General features: G+C 38.0%; 1 protein-coding gene across 4 annotated transcripts in view; it reads right to left on the bottom strand.

Annotated features, from left to right (window-relative positions):
* Window positions 1-17,030, bottom strand: part of PIBF1 (progesterone immunomodulatory binding factor 1) — a 228,876-nt gene that overhangs the window by 181,285 nt on the left and 30,561 nt on the right. The window lies entirely within an intron of this gene.

Raw genomic sequence — 17,030 nt, 5'->3', positions numbered from 1 at the left:
CAGTAAGAATGAAATAAATACAATAAATTAATGAAGAAAAACATGAATATGGAAATGGGGAGGAGAAGCAGGACATAGGGATGGAGTTTCTACTTCTGACCCTTTGAACTCAGCAGATCTTGCAAGTGATCATCAGCTCTACCCCCAGAACCTGTCACGTGAAATACATCCTGTCCCAAGTCATTCTTTTTTAAGGAGCTGACGAGCTCAGTGCGGTCACATGCAGGTCACAGACTGACTCAACTATTTCTAAGTGACTGGTCCTGGGCTAGATACTGTAGATACAAAGATGACTAAGACAGTGTTTATGTCCCTTTTAAACTATTAGGCCTGACTGTGAAACGTTAGCTCTAAATTTCTATCAGATGGCTATATGAAAAATGTAATCACGGAAAAATGATACTGGGTGTGTTCTGTGTTGGTAATACTATTCTGCACTGACGTTCTCCATGGGGATGAAATGTTACTAAGAGTTATTTATTAGCAGATCAAAGCTGAGGAGACTCTCATCTCCCCCAAAGAATCACCACACATACCATTTCAGATCTATGTCCCAGAAGATGCTGTAGTTTCCGGTTCTTAACTTTCTAAGCATTACTAATCATCTGTTTTGGGGGAGAACGTATAGTGTTATGATTAGGACAGAGATCTCCAGAATTCACCTGCCTAGAACTAAATTACCTGTAGCAGCTCTTGGAGGGGGTTTACCTCTCAGGACGTCAATGCTCTTATCTACCTCATTGGCCCACGGAGCTGCTGTGCAGATTATACCAAGGGACACATGTAAAGCGCTTATAAAAATGCCTAACACATAGTAAACAACCATGAACTATACATTAATATCATCGCAATGCTCTTTCTTTGCTTTGGCTACCAGAGAGATTCTAGCCAAACTGATAGCTCAACTGCACAAAGGCCGAGACAGAATGCTGAGGAAGATAAACATTTAAAGGGTGAGGGAAGGACAGAGTCGAAGGAACCCGAGGGAATATTCACAGAAGCAGAGGGTGAGCCTGGGGTGTGCGGCAGGGACAACCAAACAACTGCTTTAAGGAGGCGAGGCTGTCAGGGCTATCAATGACTACTGGGGACAAAACCCACAAACAACACATTAGGGCTTCAGGGATGGGAACAGAAGACAGACTGCCAGGGGCTAAAGCAAATGTATGTAAGCAAAGGACTCAATATGACCTTTTTGGCGCTATTAATAGTATACCTACATTCTTTAATATTTAACTCTATGACCAGGCATATTATTAATATTATCCTCATCTCATTTTTATGGTTGAAGAAAGTAGGCTTGGAAAGGATAAGAACCTCAGAGCTCACAAACAGTATGGTAAAGACTCCAACTGAAATCTGTCAAACACCAGAGCAGAAGGCAATTCTCTCTTCAGTTTAAAAGTAGAGAAAGTAGAGTAGTTAGACAAGAAAACAGGGATACATGAAAGGTTCCAAGAATGGGATTGCTTGAGAATGTCTAAATATAGATATGAAAGAATAGAAAAAGAGGTACTGATACTGGAGAAAACAGGCATGGTGAGGGTTGGGGGGTAAAGCCCCTGAGAAGGCTCCATTTTCTCTGTGAAGACTAGTCTTTAGCCCAGCAGGCATGCTGATCAAGGCAGGCTTTGCTCCAGCTGACAAGAGTATTTAAAACTTGCATTTGGATGTCTTCAGGTAGCTCCTATCAATTCCCAGCAAGCCACAGAACCACTTCTTACCCTACTGGTTCACAGATTTTAAATCATCTCTTGGTTTCTGGAGGCATATAATTTTCTACTCTTTGAAAGCAAGCCTCTTGCCACCACAAACAGTAGGAACAAACAAAACAGAAACCGTACAGATGTAAACAGGTTTGTGGCAAGAAACTGGCAGTTCTCATTTGAAGATTTCCATTTTCTCTGTGGAATGAAACACCAACTCATTTGCTGAGAAAGAGAGAGGAGGAAAGCTGAGAGCTAGAGATATGAAGTGTTGAATGCCTAAAATAACTGCTGTGAAAAAGGAGAAAACTAGAAAAAAATTGAATTACAGCACAATTGTGTGGGCCCATTCAAAGTCGGTAACAATAAACTTATAGCTGTGTTACCGCCTTTGTGATTTTCTTTAGTAGTGCTCAGGTAGAAAAATCAGGAGTTGAGATTCTGTCAGGCAGTTTCAATAAAAAGACAGGGAGGAAGCAGAGAACACTGACAAGAGAAAGAACACCAACAAGACAAAGAACACCAAAAAGAGAAAGAACACCAAAAAGAGAAAGAAAACCAACAAGAGAAAGAAAACTTTAAGGCTAAGGCTAAGGCTGCTGCTGCTGCTAAGTTGCTTCAGTCGTGTCTGACTCTGTGCGACCCTGTGGACTGCAGCCTACCAGGCTCCTCCGTCCATGGGATTTTCCTGGCAAGAGTACTGGAGTGGGTTGCCATTGCCTTCTCCTAAGGCTAAGGCTAAAGATAGTCAAAGCTATGATTTTTCCAGTAGTCACGTACAGATGTGAGAGTTGGACCATAAAGAAGGCTGGCACCGAAGAATTGATGCTTTTGAATTGCGGTGTTGGAGAAGACTTTTGAGAGTCCCTTTGAGATTACCTTGGACTACAAGGAGATCAAATCAGTCAATCCTAAAGGAAATCTGTCCTGAATATTCATTGGAAGACCTGATGCTGAAGCTTCAACACTTTGGCCACCTGATATGAAGAGCTGACTCATTGGAAAAGACTCTGACGCTAGGAAAGCTAGAAGGCAGGAAGAGAAGGGGACGACAGAGCAAGATGGTTGGATGGCATCACCAACACAATGGACATGAGTTTGAGCAAGTTTCGGGAGATGGTGAAGGACAGGGAAGCCTGGCATGCTGCAGTCCATGGGGTCGCAAAGAGTTGGCCATGACTGAGCAACTGAACAACAACAAAAATTGGAAAAGAAGGAGCTAAACAGGATATTAAATTGACTGAATTCAAAGAAGTAAAAAACTTAATTTTTTCAAACGTAAAAAAGAAAACAAAATTTCCAATCACCAACTCTTTCTAGCAGAAAATGTCTAAATAAAAAGTAAACAGGTTTGGTTAACAGCAAGTCTCAGTGTCCTCTTTCAATAAAGGAAAACAAAAAAACCAAAAAACTGCACAGGGATATCAAGGACAAACCAAGTCACTGAGAAGATTTCAGTTTGCAGGTCTCCTCTGTATCTAGAATGGAACTGATTTTGATTGCTGGGCTTAATGTCATTTTTTTTCATCTCCTAAATTATTCATAATAGGAAATAATACAAGGCTACCGCTAGCCTGAAAATAAGTCTGTTATTGTAGCTGCATGTTCCTTGCCTTGTCTCTAACCCTTGGTTTTCTACACACCCACTCTGAAGCTCCCTGAAGTCCTGTTGGATCTCTGGTTATACCCAGGAACCTCACACAGTAGTTACACTGGAAATGCGTGCAGAGTCAACTAATGTTGATATAAAGGGACTATGCAGCACTAGCATTTAAGACAACAAGCTCAAAATGTAGAAAAAGCAACTTTAACAATTAAGGATTAATAAATGGGTTTTCCAACTGAAACGAAAATTATCATCTGAAAAAAAACCCCTCAGTTGAAACATCTCAAAGATTTTGAGAAAAGGTGCGTGAAAGGAGCTTCCATTTCTTAGTCTGGATGGTGGTTAAACATGTATTCTTTGTGTAAAATGTCAGTTACAATTTCTTTATTAATTGCTTTATTAAAGAAAAATTTTTTAAAGCTTTAAAAAAGTGAAGCAAGAGACTTCAACCAAGAAAACGTTAACTGGGGAGGAGTTCTGCAGGGATGCTGGTCTTAGGAATGGAAACGGAGACATGCACGTGAGCGTCACAGCGGAAGGGAAGAGGGCAGAGAGCAATGGAAGAAACACTGTTTTTCACTCTGTGTTTCTCTGCTGTTCAATATAAAAACAAAAAAAATTATGTTACACGGTGTTTTGGCAAAGTTATCAACCATTAGACCTTTAAATAAAGTCTTTATTTCCAAACAACAGCAGCTGAGCAGGACACAATTACAGAATTTCAGAGATGAAAGAAACACGAGATAACACGAGAAATAAGAATCTTCTTATTTCCAAGATAAGAACACTAAGGCCTGAAGGGGTTAAGTGTTTTTGTCCCGGATTCCAGACTGAGCAGAGATAGGGCTAGAATTCAGGTTCTTGAATTCATAAATAGTTCATTCCTTTCTTAACTTCAAGTTCCTGATTTTTACAGATTCTATCCATGGAACCTATAAAACGACTGACTGGAAGTTAATATTATCTACTGCCCAAATCCAGGCTGTTAAAAAAAAAAACAACTTTAACTGCAAATTTTACAGGTTAAAATATGGCACAGGCATAATTCATAGTTAACTTTAGATTCCCTTCCTTGAAAATAATTACTACAATTATTCCTTAAAACATATTATAAAAATCATAACAAGATAACATTGGATAAATGTTTTCCACAAAAATAAAAATGTATTCAAAGATTCAATTAAATAGGCATATTTTAAACAATTAGCAGCTGCATAAACCCAAAAGCAATTACTTTAGATACAATTTCTAAGCATCATTTAAATCTTTTGTCTCTCACACCACAGATACTGAGAAAAGAATGGTAACCTACAAGTCAAAATAAATCTTCAATAAATGAAGTGATCTCTTGCCTGGGGAGAAATAGAGCAGCTAAGAGAAGTAGAAATGAAATTAGCTATTCTGAGAACATGAGAATTCACTCCTCAGAACTCTTACAAGTTTCACATTGCCTATAACCTACTCCCAGCAAGTAAATATTGAAAAGAACAAGAAACCTAATTAATCTTTGATTGTTAAAGACTGTTCCTTTAAGAGACAACCATCTGTTTGCTGCCAGAGACTACTACTTGTTGTTAAGATCCTCAAGAAATACAATCTTTTTCAAAAAATTTAGACTTCTTCTTTAAAGTGTTGGGGGGGGGGGGTGGTGGCGGGAAGACAAAACTGAATATAAAAAGTAAGCTAAAAAGAACATGAAAATTTCAATATATGACATGATAATTTTCAATATCTTTTCAATAAATATAAGGTCAAACAAAAGTTTAAGCTTTTTTAAAGGGAAAACTTGGGGCTTCCATGGGAGTTCACTGGTAAAGAATCAGCCTGCCAATGCAGGAAACCCAAGATATGTGGGTTTGATACCTGGGTCGGGAAGATACCCTGTAGTAGGAAATGGCAAACCACTCCAGTATTCTTGCCTGGAAAATTCCATAAACATAAGAGCCTGACAGGCTACAGTCCATGGAGTCACTAAGAATTATTTACATAAATTTTTTTGTGCACATTTAAACTGTGGAAGTATTTAAAATAACTATGACAATTTACTAGTAAAGCAAAGGTGACTTTCTTTTACCATTAATAAGTCACCTGTTGTTGCATCATACATCCTTACTTGCTCAGACATAACTGAGCAACTGATATATACTGTGGAACTATCCTACATACTAGTTAAAGAGAAGGAAATTTCATATTTTTAATCTCTTTCCTCCCTCTCTTCTCTTTGATATACCATCTGCATCCTCAGGTGACTCACGTTATATAACATGCATTTTTCCCTCTTCTTCTCCATATTCGTATACTCATGAAAACAACACAAATGGGAAGATAGGTTCCTTGGGTAAATCCTAAAATAACTGATATTCTCCAATTCTCTCTTGTCAAATTCCAGTGTGCACTGTATATTGTTTATGTAACCATTTTCTTGTTGTTTTATTGACTAGAATTTATTGTTTCCTGTCCCTCCTTTCCCCTTCCAGCACCTGCTACAGGAAACCTCCCTGTGCACAGTCTTACATGTTAGTATTTTACTCCATGGGACAAGGTTCGAGCGCCACTGGATTGTTGCACTGAGGAGTGCTTCTTTTTCATTTTAACTGATGCTGCCAGATGTCTTTCCAAGAGATTACAGCAGTTCACTTTTCCGCCAGCAATGTTTGTATCTTTTCTCTTATACCTACATAGATATTAGACCTTTTCCATTTTTGCCAACCTGAGTTCTCATTGTTATTTTAATTGTATAATATTTCCCAAAATGCTAGTTAGTTTGAGCACCTGGACATCTGGATCTGTACTTTCTGTGAAATATCTATTTATAGTCTTTCTCTATTTTTCTATTGGGTTGTCTTTTTCATGTTAATTTCTAAGAGCTTTAAGCAGTACTGATACTAACTTTGGATCATCTACATTCCAATTTTTGTACCAAATGTGTTCTTTAAATATTAAACTTTGCCTGTGGCTTCCTTTTTACTTTTTTCTCTTAAAGCTTTTTGTTTCTCTGTCTTGGCTAAGACTACTCCAACCTCTAGAACACTGTCCAATAGAACTTTCTGCAACGATGACAATGTTCTACATCTGTACCATTCAATAGGCTAGTCACTAACCACCTGTGGCTAGTAAAACTGAGAACATAAATTTTAATTAAATAGCCTCAAGTGGCCGTGACCACTATGTTGGACAACTCAGTCCAAAACTTAGCTACTCATAGTTCAGTCCATGAAGGGGCACAGGCTGGGAGGCATCCTAACAATGAACAGTCTCAGGCCCCAACCCAGAACTACTCTGTCAGTTTTCATTTTAACAGGATCCCCAGGTGACTTGTATTTACATTAGAGTTTGAGAAGTACTGCTAATAATCATATAAATTAGGAATTTTTGAGACTCTTCTGTGCCCTGGACTCCACTAGCAATCTGGTGACAACTGTGAATCCCTTCGGAGACTAAAGTTTCTAAAATCAAAAATAAAAATAATGCAGAATTACAAAGGAAACACATTACAGCTGACGCTTGAATAACTAACAGGTTTCAACTGTGCAAGTCCACTTACATGATGATATTTTTCAATAATAAATACTACAATACTACACGATCTGTGGTTGGTTGAATCCGTAAACACAGAATTGCTTAAATCTGTGTCCAAACACAGGTAGGGAGGGCTGACTAGAAGGTCTATGCGGATTTTCAACTGTGCAGAGGGTCAGCACCCCATGTCATTCAAGTATTAATTGCATACTGCAGTAAAACTACTGAAATATTTTTTAAAGTCATACATGTTCTTTTGAAAAATTGAGTCTTTTTATTGTCTTAAAAAAAAAAGACTTTTTGGCTGTGTGGCGTTTTGTGGCTGCACTTAGGCTTTCCCTAGCTGCAGTGAGTGGGAGGTAATGTTCACTGTGGTGTATGGGCTTCTCTTGTAGAAGAGCACCAGGGCTTCAGTTGGCGCAGCTCACAACCTCTAGAGCGTGGATTCAGGCATTGTACCTCCCAGGCTGAGCTGCTCTGTGGCACTTAGAATCTTAATCAAACCAGAGTCCCTTGCACTGCAAGGCAGATTCTTAACCACTGGATCACTGGGGAAGCCCGACATATGACCTTTTTTCCCTTACTGCATTAAGATAAGATCTAGTGAGGAGTCTAACAACTACGCTAGGGTTGGAATAGTGATGAGCCTATCTCTAAAGATACTTGTGGTAACTACACTGTGATAGGAAAATACCTGAATTCTAATGCTGACAGAGCTCTAGGCAGGGACAAACCTACTGTGGCATTTATAACTAAAGCTCTAAATTTCGGTGAGAAGTGAAAATAATGTTTTTCCCATTCCACCTAGAGGCACGTGGACCCTGAGCTAAAAATTGGCATGATTGTTGAAGTAATGGCCTAGGTTTCCTTTGAAAAATTTTAATCCAACTAGAATTAATACATGTATATAGTATAAAATGTGACAATCAACTTTTCTTTTAACAGATGAGTATCACCCACTTGTGCTAGGACCCTTATACTAAAAAATATTCTTTCTCAACTGAATTGAACTATGGCTATTGTGGTAAATCAGTTCAGTTCAGTTACTCAGTTGTGTCTGACTCTTTGCAACCCCATGGACTGCAGCACTCTAGGCTTCCCAGTCCATTACCAACTCCTGGAGCTTACTCAAACTTATGTTCATCAAGTCGGTGATGCCATCCAACCACCTTATCCTGTCGTCCCCTTTTCCTTTTGCCTTCAATCTTTCCCAGCATCAGGGTCTTTTCCAATGAGTTAGTTCTTCGCATCAGGTGGCCAAAGTATTGGAGTTTTAGCTTCAGCATCAGTCCTTCCAATGAATATTCAGGACTGATCTCCTTTAGGATGGACTGGTTAGATCTCCTTACAGTCCAGGGGACTCTCAAGAGTCTTCTCCAACACCACAGTTCAAAAGCATCAATTCTTCGGCACTCAGCTTTCTTTACAGGACAACTCTCACATCCACACATGACTATTGGAAAAACCATAGCTTTGACTAGACAGATGTTTGTTGCCAAATATTGTAGTAAATAATTAGATCTATTTCTATATTTTGCTCTACTGACATCTGTTTCTATGTCAATATTACATTTAGTTTTGAAGTATAAAGTGGGATCTTGGTAGGAGAAGCATCTCAACGTCCCCTTCCTTTCAATTTTTTCCACCACATTTTTCTTGGCAATTCCAGAACACTTACTTTTTCATATAAGCCAAAATCATTTATTCAAGCCCAATCCTTGGACAGAATTATCTGTCTTCCACCAAAAAAATCAAATACAGAAAATCAGAAAATTCTTGGGATACAGAATAACTGAATTTAATTAATACATTAATATGGGGAAAAATGCTACTTTTATGACTTTTTCTCCTAAGATATGGTGCTTCCAGGTTCAACAATACAATTTAATAGTCCTCTTCATATAAGCCTACTATCTGCATCATGAGTTAATTATTTTCCCCCAAGTCCATCTCTACCAGTTATTTCTCTAAACCTAAAGAAATGCTATTGATCACTTATACATTTCTGCATTAAATTTAGGTGGTTTCTAACAGAAAAAAAATTTAATCTCCTTTCAAAAGTTTACATGGAGAGTTTTTCCTTCTTAGTGCATCTGCTAGGGCCCTCCAAGACTATGTTAGATAATAATAAACAACCCAAGTTTGTGTCTAGTTACTGATTTTTACAGAAAAAGTTCTATAGTTTTGCCATTTAGGATAAAGTATTTTGCTAACATTTTTTGAAAGTAAATACTTAGTCTCCTTCTTAGGAATGTTCACTGAATTTTATAATCTTTTCTCATTTAATGATACAATTAAATGGGTATTCTTCTTTAACTTGCTGATGCAACAGTTTATTCTTTCTGTCCTAAAATATACTGTATTAGACATAAAGCACTATTCTTTTGATAAAATGCTAGAATTCATTTTTGAGCATTTAGAATTTCTGCAACTTTAGTCGTTAAGTAAAAATGGCTGATGGATTTGTTTTGTACTATCTTTCTCAGAGCTTTCCATCTTTTTCAGTACTAGTTTGGTATAGTTAAATTATGGGCCTCCTGGCTGACAGAATGGTAAAGAATCCATCTGCCAGTGCAGGAGATGTGAGTTCGATCCCTGGGTAGGGAAGATCCCCTGGAGAAGGAAATGGCAACCCACTCCAGTACTCTTGCCTGGGAAATCCTATGGACAGAGGAGCCTGGCAGGCTGTAGTCCATGGGGTTGCAAACAGTCAGATACAACTTAGCGACTAAACGACAACTTTTAACAAACTGGAATCAGCTATCCTTATAGAAATCAACTGACCCTACCAGGGCAATATATTTGTGAACCTGGAGCACGTGCCCTGAGTCACTTCAGTCGTGTCCATCTCTTCATGATCCTATAGACTGTAGCCTGCCAGGCTTCTCTGTCTATAGGATTCTCAGGCAAGAATACTGGAGTGGGTTGCCAAGCCTTTCTCCAGGGGTTCTTCCTGATGCAGGGATTGAATCTGCATCTTTTATGTCTCCTGCACTGGCAGGCAGGTTCCTTACTGCCAGTGCCACCTGGGAAGTCTGGCGAATCTGGTAACTTCATTAATCATATACCTTTACTTACTGTTTCCCTTGGAAAGAGATCAAACCGGTCAATCCTAAAGGAAATCAACCCTGAATATTCACTGGAAGGACAGATGCTGAAGCTGAAGATCCAACTTTGGCCACCTGACGCAAAGAGCCGACTCATTGGAAAAGTCCCTGGTGCTGGGAAAGACTGAGGGCAGGAGAAGTGGGCAACAGAAGATGAGATGGTTGGATGGCATCAGTGACTCAATGGATATGAGTTTGAGCAACCTCAGGGAGATGGTGAAGGAAGGGGAAGCCTGGCGTGCTGTAATCCATGGGGTCACAAGGCATCAGACACGACTAGTGACTGAAGAATTCACTGTGTAATACCTCTGCAGTAATTCTTCTCTTCAAGTTCTCCACTTTTACTTAGTGTGGTAATCTACATTTTGTTGGGACATTTCTTTCAGTTTTTAAGACTGTCACCACAGAGCTACATGCAATATTAATTAATGTCCAATAATCGCAAACTCCTTATTTTACTGTTCTTTTCTCTTTCTAAAATTGACTACTATATGCTTTTATTTTCCATCCTTCTCTTCAATTATAAAGGTAATTTAAGGCTATAGATTTTCCTCTGGCACAGCTTTAAATAAGTCTAAAAGATTTTGATGTAAAATGTTCTTGTTTTCATATTTTTATTTACTCTATGATTTAAAAAGTGTTTTTCTTGTTTATTACTTTTGACCTAAAAAAAAGTTTCTTAATTTCCAAATTTATTTCCAGTCCCCTTTAAATGACCACTACTGAATTAAAATAAAAATAGGAACTATTAAATCTGTCCTTAACATTTAAATCTTTTACTATGTAGCCAAGTATATACATGATAGTTTTGTAAACTTTTCATTGAATTAAATTAATTAATTAATTTACTGGCCACCCTGTGTAGCTTATGGGATCTTAGATCCCCTAGGAGGAATTAAATCTTAAGCACTGGACAGCCAGGGAATTCCCTTCATTGACATTAAAAAAAAAAAAAAAAGATTATCCCCTGGCCAAGGAATTTTAAACTCTATTATAACAAGTAAATCAAAATTATTGCCTCATTTCTTCTAGCCCTGACTCATTTTTATGTCTATAAGATATATTCAATTCAGAAGGAAGTACATTATAAACTTTCCTATCATTATTATATTTTTATTAATTTCTCCTTGTTTTTCTAAAACTCTTCTCTTTAATTATGTTTCTTGATTGTTGTTGTTGTTTAGTTGTAAGTCTGTCTGACTCTTTGCAACCCTATGAACTGCAGTACTCCAGGCTTTCCTGTCCTTTACTGTCCCATAGGATTTGCTCAAACTCATGTCCATTGAGTCAATGATGCCATCCAACCATCTCATCCTCTGATACAGAGAAGTTTATAGCCAAAGTATTGGATCTTTAGCATCAATATTAGTCCTTCCAATGAATATTCAGGGCTGATTTCCTTCAGGATTGACTGGTTTGATCTGCTTGCAGTCCAAGGGACTCTCAACAGTCTTCTCCAGCAACATAGTTCAAAAGCATCAATTCTTTGGTGCTAACCTTCTTTATGGTCCAGCTCTCACATCCATACATGACTACTGGAAAAACTATAGCTTTGACTATACAGACATTTGTTGGCAAAGGGATGAGACGTCTCTGCTCTTTAATATCTTGTCTAGGTTTGCCATAGCTTTCCTTCCAAGGAGCAAGCACCTTTTAATTTCATGGCTGCAGTCACTGTCCACAGTGATTTTGGAGCCCAAGAAAATAAAATCTGTCACTGCTTCCACTTTTTCCCCTTCTATTTGCCATGAAATGCGGGGATTGGATGCCATGATCTTAGGTTTTTGAATGCTGAGTTTTAAGCCAGCTTTTTCATTCTCCTCTTTCAACCCTCATCAAGAGGCCCTTTAGGTTCTCTTTACTTTCTGCTATTAAGTGGTATTATCTGCATATTTGGAGTTGTTGATATTTCTCCCAGCAATCTTGATTCCAGTTTGTGAGTCATCCAGCCTGTATGACATTTCTCATGAAATATCCTGTATATAAGTTAAACAAGCAGAGTGACAATAGTCAGGCTTATCGTACTCCTTTCCCAATTTTGAACCAGTCCATTGTTCCATATTCTAACTGCTGTTTCTTGACCTACATACAGGTTTCTTAGAAGATAGGTAAGGTGGTTTGATATTCCCATCTCTTTAAGAATTTTCCAAAATTTGTTATGATCTACACAGTTAAACAGTGGAAACAGTGTCAGACTTTATTTTGGGAGGCTCCAAAATCGCTGCAGATGGTGATTGCAGCCGTGAAATTAAAAGATGCTTACTCCTTGGAAGGAAAGTTATGACCAATCTAGACAGCATATTAAAATGCAGAAACATTACTTTGCCAACAAAGGTCCATCTAGTCAAGGCTATGGTTTTTTCCAGTAGTCATGTATGGATGTAAGAGTTGGACTGTGAAGAAAGCTGAGCGCCGAAGAACTGATGCTTGTGAACTGCAGTGTAGGATAAGACTCTTGGGAGTCCCTTGGACTGCAAGAAGATCCAACCAGTTCATCCTAAAGGAGATCAGTCCTGGGTGTTCATTGGAAGGACTGATGCTGAGGCTGAAACTCCAATACTTTGGCCACCTGACGTGAAGAGTTGACTCACTGGAAAAGACCCTAATGCTGGGAAGGATTGGGGGCAGGAGGAAAAGGGGACAACAGAGGATGAGGACAACAGAGGATGGCATCACCGACTCGATAGATATGGGTTTGGGTAGACTCTGGGAGCTGGTGATGGACAGGGAGGCCTGGCATGCTGCGATTCATGGGGTTGCAGAGAGTTGGACACGACTGAGCGACTGAACTGAACTGAATGAATTTGTCAGATACTCTAAAATAATTATAACTGATGAGTACCATCATAGCATGTATCTAACAAGGGAATTTTAAATTCATCTTTGGACAGGATAAAACAGAAACTTCAGAAAACAAACAGTTAAAGTAATCCCTGAAATGAAAAAAAACCTGAATCACAAGTATGTATCATTAATGAAATGCTTCATTTTCATTCAAATAAAGACAGGATTATTCAGGTATGAATACTTAAGATGAGCCTCAAGGTAATCTTGCAGAAGTTTTCTCAACAAATGTAACTATGTTTCCTAAACAAGGAAGTTCTCTTGAACAAAACACTTTTGCTTCCTAGTTACCAAAGCTCTCATAAGAGAAAAATATTGCATAATTTCCTTATGAAACTTTGGGCTTCCCTGGTGGTTCAGTGGTAAAGAATCTGACTGCCAATGCAGGAGATGTGGGTTCGATCCCTGGTCTGGGAAGATCCCCTGGAGAAGGAAATGGCAACCCACTCCAGTATTCTTGCCTGGGAAATCCCATGGACAGAGGAACCTGGAGGGCTATGGTCCATGGGATAACTAGAGATTCAGACACAAGTTTGGGACTAAACAACAACATGAAACTTAATGTCATTCCACACAGACTCATTAATGCCTTATTAGTATTAACATTTATTTCTTTTGAAATGAAAGAAGCATGCTGAAAATAACTCTACAATAGCATAACAGCTGCAAATAGCTTAACTACATGCACTAGACCAGAATTCTGACCTGTTACAAAGAGATTTCATAAATAGAAAATAAAAGTACAGCACTTATGAGAACACTAAGTACTATACACAAGTTCACATATGTAACAGCTAAAAATATGCTATAATTAGACTATGTTACTGACCCATAAAGACTCTAAACTTGAAGTAAAAGATGAGCCTTATTTTCCCGTGTTAGTATCTACAATAGATATTATTTCCAAATAACTAAAGATGTAGAAAAAATTAATGAAAGAAAATTCAAGAAATCTACTAAAAGGTCAAAAAATCAGCTTCTATTACATTTCTAAATCAGTTTTTCATCTCATATATGCCACCAGGTAGCAGAATATATGAATAAAAGTATAACTAAGTGTGTACTTGTGGGGCTTTAACATCTTTGAATGTATCTGTTAGGTATAATTATGATATCAGGGTTAATAACTGAGACACCTTTGATCTGGCATATTATGCCAGAAAAGTTTGTTTCTTAAAATTCTATCTCCCAGTTATAGATCAACTTAGTTTTATTAGGAAGACATAGTATTTGATTGGTTTAAGGAAACAGATATGAAATAAGAAATATAAAGGAAAATAAGGTAACACAGTAAAGCTCTGGCAATGACAGTATTTTTTGAGCAGCCCAAAACTGATTACAGAAATCAATGGATATATGCTGCCACCATGTGGTCAACAAAATTAAGATCATTTTGGAAAAGACAAACTTAATCCCACAGTCTTAGTAGAGTGGAAAGTTTGTTTCCTTAACTCCCAGTTATAAAACTCAGAGACATAACTAAAAAATATCTTAATACACATGGGACTGTCATGATCCTGTCACTTTTGAGGCATTTATGTTTGTCAACTGTTGCCTCCTCTTTTAAGTTTCTATTAATTTACTACTTGTTTTATGTTCTATTTTTTAAAGGTCAAAAAATCACATTCTACTACATTTCTTAATCAGTTTCTCATCTCATATCTGTGGGTTTTTCCAGCAGTCATGTATGGATGTGAGAGTTTCTTTATAGAAAGCTGAGTGCCGAAGAACTGATGCTTTTGAAGTGCAGTGTTGGAGAAGCCTCTTGAGAGTCCCTTGGACTGCAAGATCCAACCAGTGAATCTTAGAGGAGATCAGTCCTGAATATTCACTGGAAAGACTGATGCTGAAGCTGAAACTCCAACACTTTTGCCACCTGATGTGAAGAACTGATTCATTGGAAAAGACCCTGATGCTGGGAAACATTGAAGGTGGGAGGAGAAAGGGACAACAGAGGTTGAGATGGTTGGATGGTGTCACCAACTCAATGGACACGAGCTTGAGGAAGCTCTGGGTGTTGATGATGGACAGGGAAGCCTCGCAGGCTGCAGTCCATGGGGTCACAAAGAGTCGGACACAATTGAGTGACTGAACTGAACTGTTCTATGAAATAATACTACCTTCTTGTATTTGTCCTGAGTTTATCCTCTTGCAAGTCAATCCTCACCTTATGTGATTTCATGATTTTGTGATTTCTATGAACTTCAATTACATTTTCCCCAGCTGTTGGGGTTCATTTGACCCATCTTAATCTCTATATGTCCTCAGATACTAAACTCAGTTGCCCAAATACCAGAGTTTAGTTTCTAAATTCTGAACTTTATAGCTATATAAGGAATTCAATAATTATTAATAAATAAGATGTGCAAACAACCAAAGTCACAATGTCCAAAACTGTACATTTTGTTCAAGGTCTAGTGATGTATTTTATTTTACTTTTAATATTTCCCCTAATAATGCCTAGGAGAAACCTAGATAGCATATTAAAAAGCAAAGACATCACTTTGTCAAGGAAAGTCTGCATAGTTAAAGCTATGGTTTTTCCAGTAGTCATGTACAAATGTGAGAGTTGGACCATAAAGAAGGCTAAGTGCCGAAGAATTGATGCTTTCGAATTGTGGTACTTTCCTTTGGACTGCAAGGAAATCAAACTAGTCAATCCTAAAGGAGATCAACCCTGAATATGCATTGGAAGGACTGATACTGAAGCTGAAGCTCTAGTACTTCAACCACCTGATGCAAAGAGCTGTCTCAGTGGAAAAGACCTGATGCTGGGAAAGACCGCAAAAGGAGAAGAGGGCGGCAGATGATAACATGGTGAGACAGCATCACAGACTCAATGGACGTGAATGTGAGCAAACTCCGGGAGACAGTGAAGGACAGGGAAGCCTGGTGTGCTGCAGTCCATGGGTCACAAAGAGCTGGACACTACTTAGCGACGGGACAACAACAAATAATGCCTCATGAGTCATCACCCCTGTCAGTACAAAGTTAAAAATGTTGAAAGACTCTCTAACAAAGCCAAGGTTCTTTTTAGAGAAAACAGTGGGTTTCAAAGCCAAATATTTCACATGCACAGAATCTATTTTCTTTTTCTTCACTTGTGTTTCAGACAAAATTGTAAGGTGGTTCCATTTCTGGTGATGAATCTGTAAGTCCCCATCTGACCAACCCTACTGGCAATACAATCTCAAATTCTGGCAAAATATAAAACAACCACCTGAACCCACAAGAAAGTGACCCAAATCAGGCAGATTCTGGAGGGATATAATCTATAAGAGGAAGAATGGAACAGCACTGGGTGAATTTCCCCATGTCTCTCTCTCTCTCTTTTTTTTTTTTTTTAAAAAAAAAGCCTTTTAGCTGGAAGGCAGAGCTACCACGTGCCAAGTAAGATGACAGATGTATAAGAGAAAATCCTTCATCTTTTTAGCTTGAAGAAGCAGAAAACAGAGTATGGGTAACTCAGATGCTCTAAAGTGAGGAGGGAATTCTAGAGACAAAGAAGGGGAACTCTATTCTGTGGATAATCTCTGCCAAATATCTGGCTGACCTCTGAACAACATATATGTAGGACAGACCCAAGCAGTCCTACTTAGGCCAAAAAAAAACCACCTCAACTGAAATTTCATGTGCTGCCCAAGAGACATAGTATACAGCTTGAGCATAAATCAGTTAAATTCCTGCTACAACAAAAACATCAGTAACTGTCAAAATGCAGTCTATCCAACATAGCAGTTGTACTATTCAGATCTACATTTACTCTATGATTTAAATAAACAATTTAAAAAGTTACCTGACCTTTGAAGAAACAGGAAAATGTGACCCATTCTTAAAAGAAAAGATAATCAACAAAAACCAACTCTGAGGTGACCCAGATTTTGGAATTGGCACAGAAAGATTTTCAAGTAGAGGTTTTAACTATTCTCAGTGGTATAAAGGAAAATATGCTCATAATGAAAAAACAAATACCAGAGCAATAAAAACAATAATAAACAACAAATAGAAATCTAGAAGTAAAAAGTATCACTCTTAAATTTTACCTAAGAAAAAACAAAAATGTATGTCCACACAAAGCCAATGTTCAAAAGTCTGGGGCAGCTTCACTTATAATGGGTTCAAAGCGGAAATAACTCAAATACCCATCAAGGGAGAATGAATATATCCATACAATTAAATATTCCCCAACAATATAAAGGAACTACTGATACATAAAAAAAAAATCTGGCAATTTCTAATAAAATAAAT

Source organism: Ovis aries, chromosome 10 (genome assembly GCF_016772045.2).
Source record: "Ovis aries strain OAR_USU_Benz2616 breed Rambouillet chromosome 10, ARS-UI_Ramb_v3.0, whole genome shotgun sequence".
In the NCBI taxonomy this organism is placed as follows: Eukaryota; Metazoa; Chordata; class Mammalia; order Artiodactyla; family Bovidae; genus Ovis; species Ovis aries.
This window is presented reverse-complemented; position numbering and strand designations above follow the sequence as displayed.